The following is a 15,109-nucleotide window of genomic DNA, read 5'->3' as shown; positions in this document are numbered from 1 at the left end:
TGTTCTCCACTTTAGCCGTGCTTGTTATACTTTGATGCATTTAAAATGACTACTTCGACTTCTTTTTCTGTTCAGAACAAATTCAGGTCAGCATGTCACAGGCAGTTATTTGCCCTCTTGCTCCCACTCCATACATAAATCATACCTTCCTGTTTTTATCAGGTCTCATATTTATGTATAGGAAATTGGACATTATAGGTAATACATTGTAGCAACTCTAGGCCCTGGTCCCCTTTCCCACTTTGGGACTCTTTATTGCCACTTGTGTGGTTTTAAGTGACCAGCTGCATTTCTGGAGGGAGGTCTATACTCCCATGATGGTGACAATCTGAGATTGCTCCTCAGGGAGGCACAACTTGGCTTTTTCCCCACAGTTTCCCTGGGATGCCAGTGGTACTGGTAGAACTCTCTACTCTTCCCTTGACCACAATCAGGTGTTAAACTCCATTAAATGTCTACTGCTAACTGTATTGTTTCAACAATGTCCTGGGCATAAGTTCCTTCCGTAACCAATCCAATCAAAATATAGCTTCTACAAAAGAAGAACATTGGCTTCTGAGGCCAGCGTTTGGTATTTGTTCTGACTCCAGAATGACTCCTCCCAGCTGTCTGAAACACAAGTTCTCTCCTGCAAACTAGTTGTCTACCTCTAGGCTGAATCTTCATTAGATCCACCAAATTGCCTTTTATCACAAGCTCCACTGTTCCTGAGAGCACTGTTGGGCTTCTGTTTCTCCATGTTCTATTGCAAATGAAGTCATTTCCTTTGGGAAGGCTGGATGTTTATGCCTTGCTGCTACCTCCAGGATTAAAATCTCTGAGAGTTTCAGAGTTGGAGATGGGGGCCATGGCAAGCTTCAAGTGACATCCCCAATTAGCTGATTGATGGGTAGGGTAGCAGCAGTCTGTAGTCTTTCTGGCTTGCCTCTCTTAGCATGGAACCACCAAGTCATGAGCTGGAATGAGGTTGACTGGAGCCCCAATATTTACAGTGTGCCATGGGTAAGGACTTGAGTCTGAAGGAGGAAGAGAAAATTGATAATATTTTGTTGATATGAAGTAAGAGAGGGGAATCCTGAGAAAAAGGAACAAATTTTAATTTATTTTTAAAATCACTTCTATTTTCTTTAGGCAGCCAAGACACTGGGGAAAAGACTGATTTTAAAACAAGGAATCTGTTGGGAAAAGGCAGCAATTTAACTACAGATAACCCCAGAAATCCTCCTCCCTTCCCTAATATCTTCTTTTTTAAAGTGTCTGACATTTGTGGAACTACTTCTAAACCCAGTAAGGATGGAACTTTTTACTTTAGCCTTGCAAAAGTAGATGTAATGTTTGCTGTACATATTTCTCACTTAAATTTATGTTTATAACTTCCTACTTTACTCTTGAAAATAGAGTATCATTTCCTGGGTGTGAAGCTTTGTTCTGTGTTAGTGTCACATGAGCTCTGGGTGTCTGGTGGGGGACTCCAGTGGATAAGTGCTGGGAACTGCTGAGCTGGGGGCCTTTGGGAAAAAGGGGCCTCTTGTGATGGATGGAGGGGGTCAATAAACACAATCACTGAAGAACTTTTGTTGAACTTGTTAGGTTTATGGCTAGTGTCAAGTCTAAAGAGCAAATGAAAATAGGAAAGAAAGATAAATAACAAAGACAGAGGCAGAGAAAATGGAATTGGAACAACATCAGATTATGAGGAGTTGATTGCAAAAGTGCTTCAAAACAAATGGAAAACTGTCATGGAGCACCCATCTGTTTTCTCCAGATTTGTAATGGGATGTAGACATGAGGCTATGACTTCAAGTAGATGTGGTTATACAGCGTGGCTAATGATCACTGACTCCTCCAGATGAATGACCTGATCCCTAGGTTAAGGCACTCTAGACATGAGGAGAATTTAATGGTCATGGCCAAATACAAGTTCCTTATTTCTCCCATGTATTTCTACCTCTTTTTGTTTCACATCTTCTTAGTTGTCAAGTTTTTTGAAATGATTCAGTATTGGTATTTCTCAAAGTTTGTCCAATAGAGTATTAGTATTTCTCAAGGTATGTCCAATATTAGTAAGAATTTCTTTTTCTTTCTCTAGCACCTCCAACACATGCGTGTACAACACATACACACACATACATACAACTACTCCTTGATCAAGAATATTTAGGGAATTCTGGATTACTTATATAAAGTAAGAGTTTTCTTTCTTCTAGGAGTTCTCAGGATCTCTAATATGTTGAAAAGTTTGCCAGTGCCCTAGGAGGCAAATCTAATAGTTAACACTTCCTATATGCATTTGCCCTTAGAATGCTTAAAAGATAGTGGTTCACAGAATATTCTTTGTTAAATACTGCTAACAATTGTCTGTCCACTGTGTCCTTGTCTCCACTGCATCCTATATATACTGCTATCAGAATAATCTTCCTAATGATCACACAGCCACTTATTTCTGGGCAATTTCTGTGTGCTGTGTCAGCTATTATAAGACTCTGCAACCAGACAACCCAATATCGCATTTTGGCTCTTGCTTACTAAATACATGACCTGTCTTAGCTTCCTTATACATAAAAAGAATTGTTTTGAAGATTAGATTATTATTTTTGTAGCATTCAGAAACAACACTTTCTAGCATATAGAAAGCACTATAAAAGTTTTTTGCTGAAATTTCTCTTAGGGAGAGGAGAGTGTGAAAACAGACTTCTAGGGCCTAGGAAGAAAGAAGACTACGAAACAAAAAGACAGTTATGTCTTCTTCATGAAAAGTTAACAGGAATTTGGAGATGAGGTGTAAGTAGTGAGAGAGAAGATCCAACAACAGGGGGCCACTCAACATGGAAGCTTTGTGGAAAAGGCTCTTGGGAAGAAGTAAGGCCCAGAGCAACAAGAGGATATCTAGTATTTGTTTTGAGTTGTAGATGGTGCTGCTACAGAAATTCCTCCAGATTTTTTGAGTCTTTAGTCAAAGGCAGCAAGGAACACAGATTTGTGTTAGCTGTATGTTGAGAGGGAAGGAATCTTTTCCTAAAGGCTACTGCCCTTTAGGAATGTTAGTATATGTGGGCTGGCAAGAGGACCCATAAACTTGCTTATAATTCTAGAAGCATTCCCTTCTTCTTTCCCTATTCCAGAATCCCCAGGGACATTGCAGGGAGAAAACATTTTTACCCACTGCTTGCGGGAAAGAGGCTTAAGCTATTCTATTTAAACCTCTAAGGACAGTGTGACCCCAGCTAAATGTAGGCCACTCACACATTACATAATGCTCATGACCACTTTAGGAGGCAGGTGGACAGACAAGGAAACTGAGGCTTAAGGAGGTGAGATCATGAGCCCTTGATCACATCACTAGCAAAACATAAAGCCAGCATCCAAATTCAGGCCAACTTCAAACTCCTGTTCTTTGTTACGTTATTCATTTTTTCCTATCAAAATGTTTCCAAGGCTGTCATTGACTCTGAATGAAGCATAAACTCCTTAGCCCAGCCTCTAGGATCTTCCTTAGTCTGGAAACTACTTTCCTAATCTGTAACTCTTAAAACTAGGGTCTAGAGGAGTTTCTCTGGGATTGAATTTCTTGGTTTTAAATCTTGCTTTTTCTAGGACCCTGAGTTCAGTTCCCTGGATTAGCCTTGTGGACTGGGTCTTGGCAGAGAGTGGTTAAATTCCCTTGGTGTGAAGTGGGGTCTTTCCTTGTTTGTGAGAAACTTTTCACATCTTTTATTCTACCCAACCCTTTTGACACTGAGTTCTGTCCCTCTGCCAGGGCACCTGCCTGTGACCATTTGCTGGGTCTCTCTGACACTGCCATCTGTCTTCCTGCCGGGATTTCCACCTACTCCTTGCCAACACATTCCCCTCATACTTGGTTCCGCTTGACTGTCTGCATTTACATTGCCTTTTGATGAGTCTCCACTGAGTTCCAGTCACACTCTAATTGATTGGTCTAGTTTTTAGGTTCTGGCCATCCATGCCTGTTCTCATAACTGGATGAGGCAATTTTGTGAAAGCTTGGATGTTTAACAAACACGGTAAGTTCATGTGGGAACACTGGCCTGAATGAATTGTTGTATGTGCAAGTTGGTGACACTAGAAGGAGAAGAGGTGGAGAAAGAAAGGGATTTAAGAACCCCAAGTTTATAGTGGCTGTATTGTCAGTCTCTATGTCTGATCCGAGGAGTGGCTATTGCCACCTAGTTCACTAAGTCAACATACAGTCCACTTTCCAGTCCATGCTGTCTGCTGCCACTTTTTTAGGCCACCTTCCCTGAAGTGAGAACTAGTTCATCCCCCATTGGCAGGCTTGGAAGGTTCCTTCCCTCTGTGACCCTGTGCTAAGGTAATAGTGACTCATAAAACACCACTAAGAGAAAACTCACACCAAAATATGCATAATTCAATTCTCAGCAGGTTTTTTAATGCAAATACATATATGTTTTCTAAATTAATTATATTACATCCCAAGTATTTTTCTCTAGTCAGAATAATGTTATTGATAAAGCTAAAAAATGTATTCAAATATTGGAAATGCTTTTAAGTTATTAAAACTAACCAGAGGAGCTCTCTATAGATGTCTTAAGTCTCCTTCATGATATCTCTTCCCTTACTACTGTGAATTGTGGACGGTTCATAGTGCTTTCTAAGAAAGAAAACGGACCAGAGATAGTAGAACTTAATGGCAATTGTTGAATGATGATTAACAACTTTTTTTTTGTATTCATAAGTTAATCATTCATGCATCCATTCCCTGAAATATGAAATCAAAATTCATCACATTTCTAGCTTTCCATACATGATTGTGACTAATACACACACTTGTACATGAGCATGCACACCCATTCTCCCATGCAAACTACAAAATTCCACTGAAAGCACCACAACACCAAGCAAATATACTTGTACATATAACAGTAAAACTAGAAATAGCAATTCATCTACTCATTAATGAAATGATGCAATTCATCTACTCATTTATTTTCTCTCTTGACTTTTCAGATATATGTAATGTATCATCACATGAAATGCAGATTACAGTTCAATATAAATTTCAATAAGACAATGAATAAATTTTAGTGTATTTATGTCTAATATGATTTTTGTTTCATGCAATTTTGGGGTGCTGTCCCCAAAATATTATTTCTTGTTTGCTTGAAATTTAAATCCCACTAGATATTTAGTATTTTATCTGATAATCCTAAGCTTGCCATATAGTGAAGTCTCCTTAATTCAGTAATGAAAGGATTTTCTCAGATTCTATTGGGTATACTCTTTCAGAAGTGAAAGGTGAAAGTAAATTTGCCAATCATAGTTTATGTGTTTTGAAATACAGCTTCCTGTACTCAAAAATCAATTTTATCTGCCTGGAATACTTTTCTCCTTGGTGCTTGTCAATAAATCTCCAACTGAGATTTGAAATTTTTTTGAAATTCAGATTAACGGGTGAAAAAACCCAACAGACCTGAGTTAGAAACTTATCTGTGTGGCCTTGGAGAAATCAACCAAGTCTCAGTTTCTCACCAGGTGGTTATGGGGAATTAACAACTTTCTTTGTGAGAAGCAGCTGTCATGTTAGGCACAGACAGCTTTTTCACAACTTATTAGTTCTCTTTCCTGTAAAGATTGTAAAGACTTTGTCCCAGGTATATTTATGAGGTCTTATACTAAGGAGCAACAGGGACTCATCCACATAACCACACACCTACGCTGCTCCTTTGCTCTCCACACTTGGGCAGAATGAGTGGAATAACAGGTATACAAATGAGGTGACTTGTAGAGTGAGGAACCGGTATTACCTTACTGCACAACTGAATTTTATGACTGACACCAAAGAGACTGCTTTTAAATACTTGTTCTATTTTGTTAATATCATTGCCATTATATAAACAGAAAAGAACGGTTTTGTTTTTTCTTGTAAGGCAGGGACTTAGCATGTTCTTCGACATGAGGTATATTAGATGTCACCCACTTAATGAAACACATGTTGCCTTAGGATGAGTTCCTGCAACGCAGACAATGAATAGTGTAGACATTTTTTTCCTAAAGTGCTCTTCCACATGCAGATTGTTATGCCTCCCACATTGTGAGTTTTCTATCCTCCTTTTGTGGAAAAAAAAATTAAAAAAGCAGTTCTTACAGAGACAAATATAGAGCCTGCACATTGATAGCTGAACAAGAGGAGGATTAGGGAGGGAGGGAATGACAGCTGCCCTATAGAAGTTGAAGAACTGTCCTATGAGAGAAAGACTTGCTCAGGGCTATGGACTCCAAAGGGAAAATTAGGGTGCAGGACTACAAGTGAAAGGAAGGCATGGTCAAGTTTAAACCATCAAATCTGCCCCATATTTCAATGCCTCAAACGTGGTGTGGTGATGTCTCTTCTACTGAAATGTTGATTCGCAGACTCCGATGACCATTTATCAGGAGTATATGAGGAATAACTGCAGCACTGTTTTTCTTCCTAACTTGCAAAGTGGGGATAATAGTCCCAATTTATCAACTCACAGATGAGGGATTTGATCTAGCTAAACACAAGGAGACTCTTTCTAGTTTTTAGGCCTCTATAAAGCCCTAGTTATTGTGGTTCAAACTTTGCTGAAGACTAGAATTATCTTGGGAGCTTTGAAAAATCTATGTGCGCAGGTCACACCTGCAGAGATGCTGATTTAAGTGTGTGGTGTAAACTAGAGCATTAGCCTTTTTTTTTTTTTTTCAAAGCTCTTTATGTAATTCTAATACACGGTAATTTTGAGAACCACCAAACTAGTGTACTGGTTGGAGAAAAATCATGAGTGCAGTTTGGACTAGAAAATTTTATCATTCTAGGGCAGCTGACCTTTAAAGAAAAGGCACTTGATGGTCTTCTAGAAATAGAAGAGGTTTCTATTCCGAGACTTAGTGTTTACTGGCACTCTTTTTCTCTGTTTCAATGGAAGTCACAGACTTCCCTCAGTGAGGGGATTTTTATCTCTCAGAAGAGTGGATGGCATCAACAGCATTTAGATGGTTCTTTTGTTTCAATAGTCAAAACTCCAATGGGCATACACCTAACTGGTAGAGGATAAAAATGGCTTTCTTTGCTCTTCTCCATGATTCCCAAAGTTGCTTTTTTTTTTTTTTTTTTACCAAGGAGGGAGTTGTCTGTTGGATGACTAGACAGACATTTTCCTTTTTGTTTTGTGTGGATGCCTTATACTTCTTTGTGCTCTTTTGGGCTTGCTATCTTACACACTGCTTAGTAATTTGTTTACCAAGAATGTTCCTAGCTTAACCGTGGTCTCAATTTTAGTTCTATCCAAATAAGACTATGTCTCATTGTCACTCTGGTCATGCAGTAACTGACTCTAGACAGGTGATGATGGACAGAACTACAATATCCTTTTCTCCTGAAAGAAAATTTAAAGAGGACTCCAGTTATTAGGTTTTCCCATAGATGTTGCTTGTATTTCAGATAATCATATTTGTTGGTAAAGTTTTATTTGCCACATAATGTGCGCAAAACAATCAGAAATGCATACTGGTTATTTGTTTGTTTTTCATTTTTTAGTAATGGGAACTGAAGTCACAGACATTTTACCCCTGAGCTACATCCCAGATCTTCTTTTTTTTTTTAAATTTTTATTTTGAGACAGGGTCTCACTAAGTTGCTTAGGGCTCAAAAAGTTGCTAAAACTGGTCTCAAATTTGAGATTCTCCTGCCTCAGCCTTCTGGGATTATAGGCAGATACCACCATGTCAGGCAGAAATGCACACTATTGTGAGACTAAAACCATCATTTTTTTAAATTATGGAAAATATGATCCAGTCATTTTAACTTTAAGTGTGAAATTTCTTACTTCTAAAAGAGAAGATGTTTAGAAGGATAGTCTCCTTTTGTTGTTTTGATACTTCATGAATTTCCAGTTTAAAAAAATGCAGATTGCCAAAAACCCGTTTTATGCATACATTTCAAAATAAATTCAGTTAAAACTCCAAACAAACAAACATCAACAAAAACCCTAATCAGTAGAAATATTGGAAACTGAATTATTTGCAAAAGAGTTGGAAAATGTTCTTTCTAGATGTTAAACTGGACAGAATTACTCTGATATTTATGTTTAGGTCAATGGGGGAAGAACTCCTTTTTTAAAAAATCAAGGAGTACAACAAATCAATAAGAGGGATCATAGGGCACCATGTTAATGACAAATCACAGGAGGTGGCTCCATAAAGGTTGTGAAAACTAGTTTCTCATTGCAGGAATTGGGTTGGGCCACCCCTTTGCCCCCCTTCTCAAACACAAATATTTTCATATAATAAAAGCCTGCTTCCCTATACTTATAACCCAGCCTCCAGTGCTCCTACACCACCATTTTTAAGGGGTTTACCCCGCGGACTTCTCCAAAGTTTGTAGATTTTATCTCTTTCTGCACCGCGTTGAGTAGAGGTGACGGGTCCCTGTGGGGGATCGCTCCGGGTGAGAGGGACAAGAAACACCCACTAGGACCCAACCCAGGCAGCCAGCGGCCGAGCATGCGCTGAGAGTTTGTGCAGCTGGCCCTGGCCGCCACTGCTGCCTTGTCCGGACTTGGCGAGGACTTGGGAGGGACAGCGGCGCTGGGAGGTGGCTTAGCAGAGACTTTCCAGCAACTGCTGCCCAGGGCTCTTTTTTTTTTTTTTTCCTTTTTCCCAGGAGGCGGCGACGGCGGCGGGGGGAGAGGAAGAGAAGGAAGCGTCTGCAGCTTAAGTCAATGCAGCCCTTCGGCTCTCCGGGAAGAGCGTTCCAACCCGGATGAGTCCCCTCCGTGCGTCCCCAACTATCCCCGGGAGGGAGTGGGGCACGGAGCCCAGCGCCGACGGTGAGTGGCCGCACGTCTCTCGTCTTTCCTGCCCGCTGTCCCACCAGCCTGCTGGCGGCTGCCCTCGCGCTGTGTGCTAAACTACTTAAAGGCTGGTTTTGCAGCACCGCGCCGCCGGCGATTCCCCCCGCGCCCTGCCGGGGGCGCGCGGACGCGGTGGCGGGGCCGGTGACCGCGCTGGCTTTGNGTATTTCAGATAATCATATTTGTTGGTAAAGTTTTATTTGCCACATAATGTGCGCAAAACAATCAGAAATGCATACTGGTTATTTGTTTGTTATACAAGGTCTCTAGAGAATGACATTTTTGGTTAAACTGATCCTTATGGATTGGCATAATTTTAAGGTGGCAAATTAAGTTTTCCTTTAGTAAATAATCTGAAAGGTATTTAAATAGTATGTTTTTTCTCAATGTGAATATTAAAACATATGATAGTTAATTTTACCATTGGAAATGTAAATCACTATGATTTTGTTGTAGTTTTTAATTCTAAAAAGGTATATTTTTAAGTGGATCATTAAATCACCTGCTAAACTAAAAGGGATTAAAATTTTGAAGTATTTCTTCTAAAATATGTAATTATTACTCCTATCTACCAGCTTCTAACTTGTCTACATTATGCTTTTTAATTATAGAGTCATCACATCCTATCACTAAACGGAACTTTAAAGATGGCCTGGCTGAACTTCCTTTCTTTGTGAGCAAGGAAATTAAGAGCAAGTTAAATGACTTGCCAAAGGTCAAATATTCTAATGATATTGATGCCAGGAACAGAAGTTGCGTTTCTTGCACCTAGAAAATGTAACCTTACTCAGTTTTGAACTTTGATATTACTGAGATTTTTTGCTGCTGTTCAATAACAAAATAAGGTTTGGGGAAATCTGTTACTCTGTCTTGTATAGAGGAGGAAAAACTCAAATCATTTGACAAAAGTATTGCTCTTCAGAAAAATGAAATTTGTTTTAAAAACATCTCTTCCTTAAGCTTCTTCGGGCATCTTGGTTGCCTCCAGAGGATGTCAAATGCTATTTCTTTATTGTTACCTTGTCCTTTAATTTCCTAACTCTGTGTGTGTGTGCATTCTGATTTGTTGATTTGTTTGGATCACTTTCCTCTTTCTTCATCCCTGCTCTTCTCCTAGTATCTTCTCCATTCCAGCAAATGAATCCCTTATTTCAGATGAGATTAGGCATGTGCAGCATGGGGTGGCTATAGACAAATCTCTGTATTTCCATTTGTTTCATACAAAGAGGTTGACAAATATCTGCCTGCATATCCATCCTCATTCATGTACATTCATGATTTTTTTTTGTCAAATTATTTTTTCAATTGGTTTAGTGCCATAGGAGTGGGATTCTTATGTCAAAAGCTATGTAATAATAATAGCAACAAAAACAAAACAAGATAAATAGCTAACATATATAACAAACAAAACATAGCTAACATATAAAAAAATCTTACATACTTTTATTATGTTTACAAGGAATATTTAGCATCTAATCTATTCAAAATACATGTAATAGTCCATATTTTTTGAAATTGTTGTGAGGATTAGAGCTAACATATGTAGCACTTAGAACAGTGGCACTAGGTGCTGTCTATATGATAGCAGTAGGCACAGTTGTAATTACTACAGTATTGATGATGCTCAAGTAGATTACAGGAATGGATTACTACTATCTTTTTGGTACTAATAATAGTATTTGTTATTATTATGATTAATATTGCTGCTACTTCTATCACTACTACAATTCCTTTGATCTAGCAACCTTATCCTGGGAATCTATACCTTAGGAGTAAAAGCATCAGTATACTTTAGTACATGTACAAAACTGTTTTTTTTTTTTTCCCTTGGCAAGAGATGGAAGTATGGGGATTGAACTCAGTAGCACTCAACCACTGAGCAACATCCTCACTGAGCCACATCCTTTGCCCTTTTTTGTATTTTATTTTATTTTTTATTTTAATTTTTGCATTATAATCCTTATTACACATATAGAGCACTATTTTTCGTATCTCTGTACATACAGTATGTTCACACCAACTTATGCCATTATGCATGTACTCTTTTTATTTTTTTGCATTACAATAGAATCTTGCTGAGTTGCTCAGTGCCTGCCTTGTTGTTCCTGAGGCTGGCTTTGAACTCGCAAACCTCCTGCCTCAGCCTCCTGAGCTGCTGGGATTATAGGAGTGTGCCACCACACCCTGTGTATTTTGCTATCTTATCAATGTAATATTTTTTAATTTTTGACAATTTGAAAAGTTTAAAGTGATGTCTCATTATTACTTTATTTTGTACCTCTTCCGCTACCAGTTTGCATGAGCATCATTTTATATAGGCATACTCTTTGTGTATATGATTTCATTTCATTTTCATTAACCATTTTATATTTATTATTTAGTTTTGATGTTTGTTTATTTCTGATTTTATGTTATCTGCTGCTATATAGTACTCAAAATAGTTAACCAAATTTTTATTCCTTTTAATATAATTTTTCCATAGATCTGTATATGTCCTTTTATATATCCTTTTATGTTCCTTTTCTATTTCTCTTTTCTTTTTTTAGCATCTGCATTTTTTGTGTTGGTTAATATTTCTTCTTCTGCCAGGTACAGTGGCACATGCCTGTAATCCCAACAGCTGAGGCTGAGGCAGGAGGATCGTGAGTTCAAAGCCAGCTTCAGCAACTTAGTGAGGCCCTACAAAACTTAGCAAGATCCTGTCTCAAATTTAAAAAAAAGGTCTGGAGATGTGGTTCAGTGGCTCAGTGATTAAGTGCCCCTGTGTTCAATATCTGGTACAAAAAAAAAAAAAAATTAAAAAAAGAAGATTTCTTCCGGATGAGGTGGTACACACCTATAATCTCAACAGCTCAGAAGGCTGAGGCAGGAAAATCACAAGTTCAAAGCCAGCATCAGTAAAAGTGAGGAACTAAGCAACTCAGTGAGACTCTGCCTCTGAATAAATTACAAAATAGGGCTGGGCATGTGACTCAGGGGTCAAATTCCCCTGAGTTCAATCCCTGGTACCCCCTCCTCCCCAACAAAAAACAGATTTCTTTTTCCAACTTTGAGTTTATATTATCCATTTAAAAAATCTGTTGAGATTTTTAAATGGATAATATAAATGGATAATTTAAATAAGAGAGTTAGAATTGAATGAAATATACATTATAACTTTGGAAAAACTGGCATTAATCTTTCAGTGCTAAAGCAATGTTTTGAGATCTCATAGTATATTACCAGGTAGGAAGCAATTTTCATCTTTGTGCTGGGCACATTCCTGAGCATCCTTACATTACTCTCTTATTTAATTTTTATAGTAGCCCTGTAAAATATATTTTTTTTCTTATTCCTTTTTTTTTAAGGTAAAGAAACTGGTATTCAGAGAAGTTCAGTAACTTGCTAGTAAGTAGAAGAACAGAAATTCAAAGTTCAGCTTTGTTTTCACGTAAGTGTAGTAGAAGTTACATTGCTGGGAACAGTGGCAAATTTATTTGCAGTGAAGAAGCCAAGTAAACATTCTCAGTAGGAAGGGATTAGCTGTCCACCTGCTCATTCCAAGTCCTCTGGAGCAGGACTTCTTAGTCCTCAGTGTGCATGAGAATCACCTACGCATCCTGTTAAAAATGCACTTTTGGATTTAATGTGTTGCAGTCTTTCCTGAGTGTCAGCATTTTTAACAATCTTTGCTGCTGCTGGTGGGATCCACCCTCTGAGGAGCAAGGTTTTAAGTTCTCATTGAAATTATAAGTAGAAAAGCTAGTGTGGCCTCTGAACCCCACTTCTTAAACCAGTTTTCACATCCTGACTATGGCAGGGTAGGGGGAGAGAAACAGACACTCACTGTCTTCCCACTGGGTTGTAAAATTGATAAACTTGCCCTCATTACCTAGGGGGCCAAGAGCTGCAGAACATTTTAAACAGACTTATCCTTCTGTTTCTTCTATATTGGCATCCATTCACCTTTTCTATTCCACTGGGTGTTTAGGGAAGACAAGAATGAATGTTAATCAGGAAAACATGGAGAACTCTTGCAATTTTCTTTTGTTGTTCTTGGAGTTGAAAATCAAATTATAAATATTTTACGTTTAAAAATACATCTTGATTGTTTAACTTTTTAAAGTGTGAGATGCAGATATGCTTAAGTGAGAGCAACCCATAGTGTATTCAAGATAACAAGTGCTCTGCATTTTCTTTATTGCTATGGATTCGTTGCCTTGATTTGCCATCTGCTGAATGTCTTTTCTACATTATGATGAAACATGAGCCTGGTATAATTGTACTGGGGCAACAGACAGATGCTGGGCCCTCTGCTTTGTCATGAGTGTTGTGGGTTTATAATGCAAAGGGACACATGGAGATGATGCATGTAGGGTACATCCTGGGAGCTCCTTAGAGACTGATTCACTTTGTATCCATGATGTAGCCTATCTTTACTTGAAGTTTATCACACTTTTACTATGTAAATGGCATATTAAAGAAATGGCACTTTCCTCTATTTTAAAGACGACTTTATGATATGAGTGTTTTCCATTCTTAGATGATAATTATTTTTTGCTATTAGAAATCGGGATAAATATGATTCTCTCTGAAAATTCCTGAAATTGGGGAACACTTAACATTCATCAAATATGTGTGTTTATAATTTTATAAAAGTGTGATGTCCTGCCTGTAGCATTTAATTCCTACTTCTCACCATCTTAGAAGAGCCACTGTTTTGTTAGTATCATTATTAGTGATAGTTGCAATGCAATGAAACTACCCTGATAAAATATGAAAAGAAACTCATAAAAGAAAGCCTAAAAAAGATGGACAGGAACCTAGTTCATGCTGTTGGGACTTGTGAGGTAGACCAAACTACAGAAGACTCAGGCATTCTGGTCCTTTTCCTCTGGCCATGTGTAATGAACCGTAGGATTTTGTTCCATGCAACCCCTAAAGAGTTAGATTCTTGGAAAGTGGAAGTTTGCATTCAAAGGACATTTATGTATTCATATTAAAATACAGCTTTTTAAGCCAGGCGCAGTGGCCCATGTTTGACATCCCAGCTGCTTGGGAGGCTGACACAGGAGGATTGAGAGTTCAAAGCCAGCCTCAGTAACTTAGAGAGGCCCTAAACAACTCAACAAGACCCTGTTGCTAAATAAAATATAAAAAATGTGCTGGGGATGTGGCTCAGTGGTTAAGCTTTAGGTTAAGCATAAGTTGTACATGGGTTCAATCCTTGGTACAAAACACACACACAAATTGATAACCCTGACTTTATACTATGACTGGCATTCAAGTTTCTTTTTACTCTTTCTTAAGATTGGTGGAGTACTCTCCAATAAATATTTTTCATCTTGTAAAATAAACTTTAATCACGAAAAATCCCTTTAGTCTTAGTGCAAACCTGACTTTTTAATTTATTTTTTTTAATACCTTGCGACTAGCTGAGTGAAGATTTGAGCCACTGCATGCTTCTTAGGAAATGCATTTCAAGGACAGGTATATGGTAGGTTCTTTGGAGTCTGCTGTGCTACTGTTGACTGGAGCAATGGGCCCCTCACTCATCTGAATCCACTCAGATGCTCCTGAGCTGGATTGAGTGGAGCTCACTGAAGTTGGCTACACAGAAACTGTTGTGTAAAGTGAGATATTTGATCTTATTTTATCTGCAGTGCTTATAGAGTGACCAAAGACATGGAAACCTGGATGATTTTGAGAGTAGAGTGGATATCTACTTATATGCCAGAATTCCAGAGGCTTAAAGTGAGTCTCTCTCAATCACAGCAGGAAGGAGAATCACCCTATGTACAGAGACACAATGATCTGTAAAAACTACCATGCAGAACTCCAGGGTGCTATCGATTTAGTCAGCTCTAATTAATAGGTGTTCATGCTTAAATGATACTCACAGGTAATCTCCAGACCTTATTTCAACCATCATTAGTGTTGTCTAATCTTTCACAGCATTTTTAAACAATGTTATTTGTTTGCTCTGTTTTCTTCTCCATTTCCTGCTAGAAGGGAATCTGGGAAGCAGAGCTGACACAAAGGGGAGAGGGGAGAAGGCATGAGAGCTTGACCCAGACTTGTTACTGGCGGCACTTAGGTTGTGCTGCAGCCTCCAAACAATCCGGATTTTATTTTACATCTACATTTCAATAAATAACAGCTTAAATAATATTTTAAGAAGGAAAGCTCCTACTCCAATTACTAAAAAAAAATTATATGTGTGTGTATGTGTATATATATATATATATATATATATATATATATTTTTTTTTTTTTTTTTT

At 38.3% G+C, this 15,109-nt stretch overlaps 1 protein-coding gene across 1 annotated transcript in view; it reads left to right on the top strand.

The window, feature by feature from the left end:
- The first annotated feature begins 9,402 nt into the window (after positions 1–9,402).
- Positions 9,403–15,109, top strand: part of Tspan12 (tetraspanin 12) — a 72,657-nt gene continuing 66,950 nt past the window's right edge. Inside the window, exon 1 of the mRNA XM_015488275.2 lies at positions 9,403–9,522. The gene's annotated coding sequence lies outside the window, so the exon portion shown is untranslated. The remainder of the gene's footprint in view (positions 9,523–15,109) is intronic.

Source organism: Marmota marmota, unplaced genomic scaffold (assembly GCF_001458135.2).
Source record: "Marmota marmota marmota unplaced genomic scaffold, marMar, whole genome shotgun sequence".
Classification (NCBI taxonomy): Eukaryota; Metazoa; Chordata; class Mammalia; order Rodentia; family Sciuridae; genus Marmota; species Marmota marmota.
Note: the sequence above shows the minus strand (reverse complement) of the source record. Positions and strands in the feature narration are given on the sequence as shown.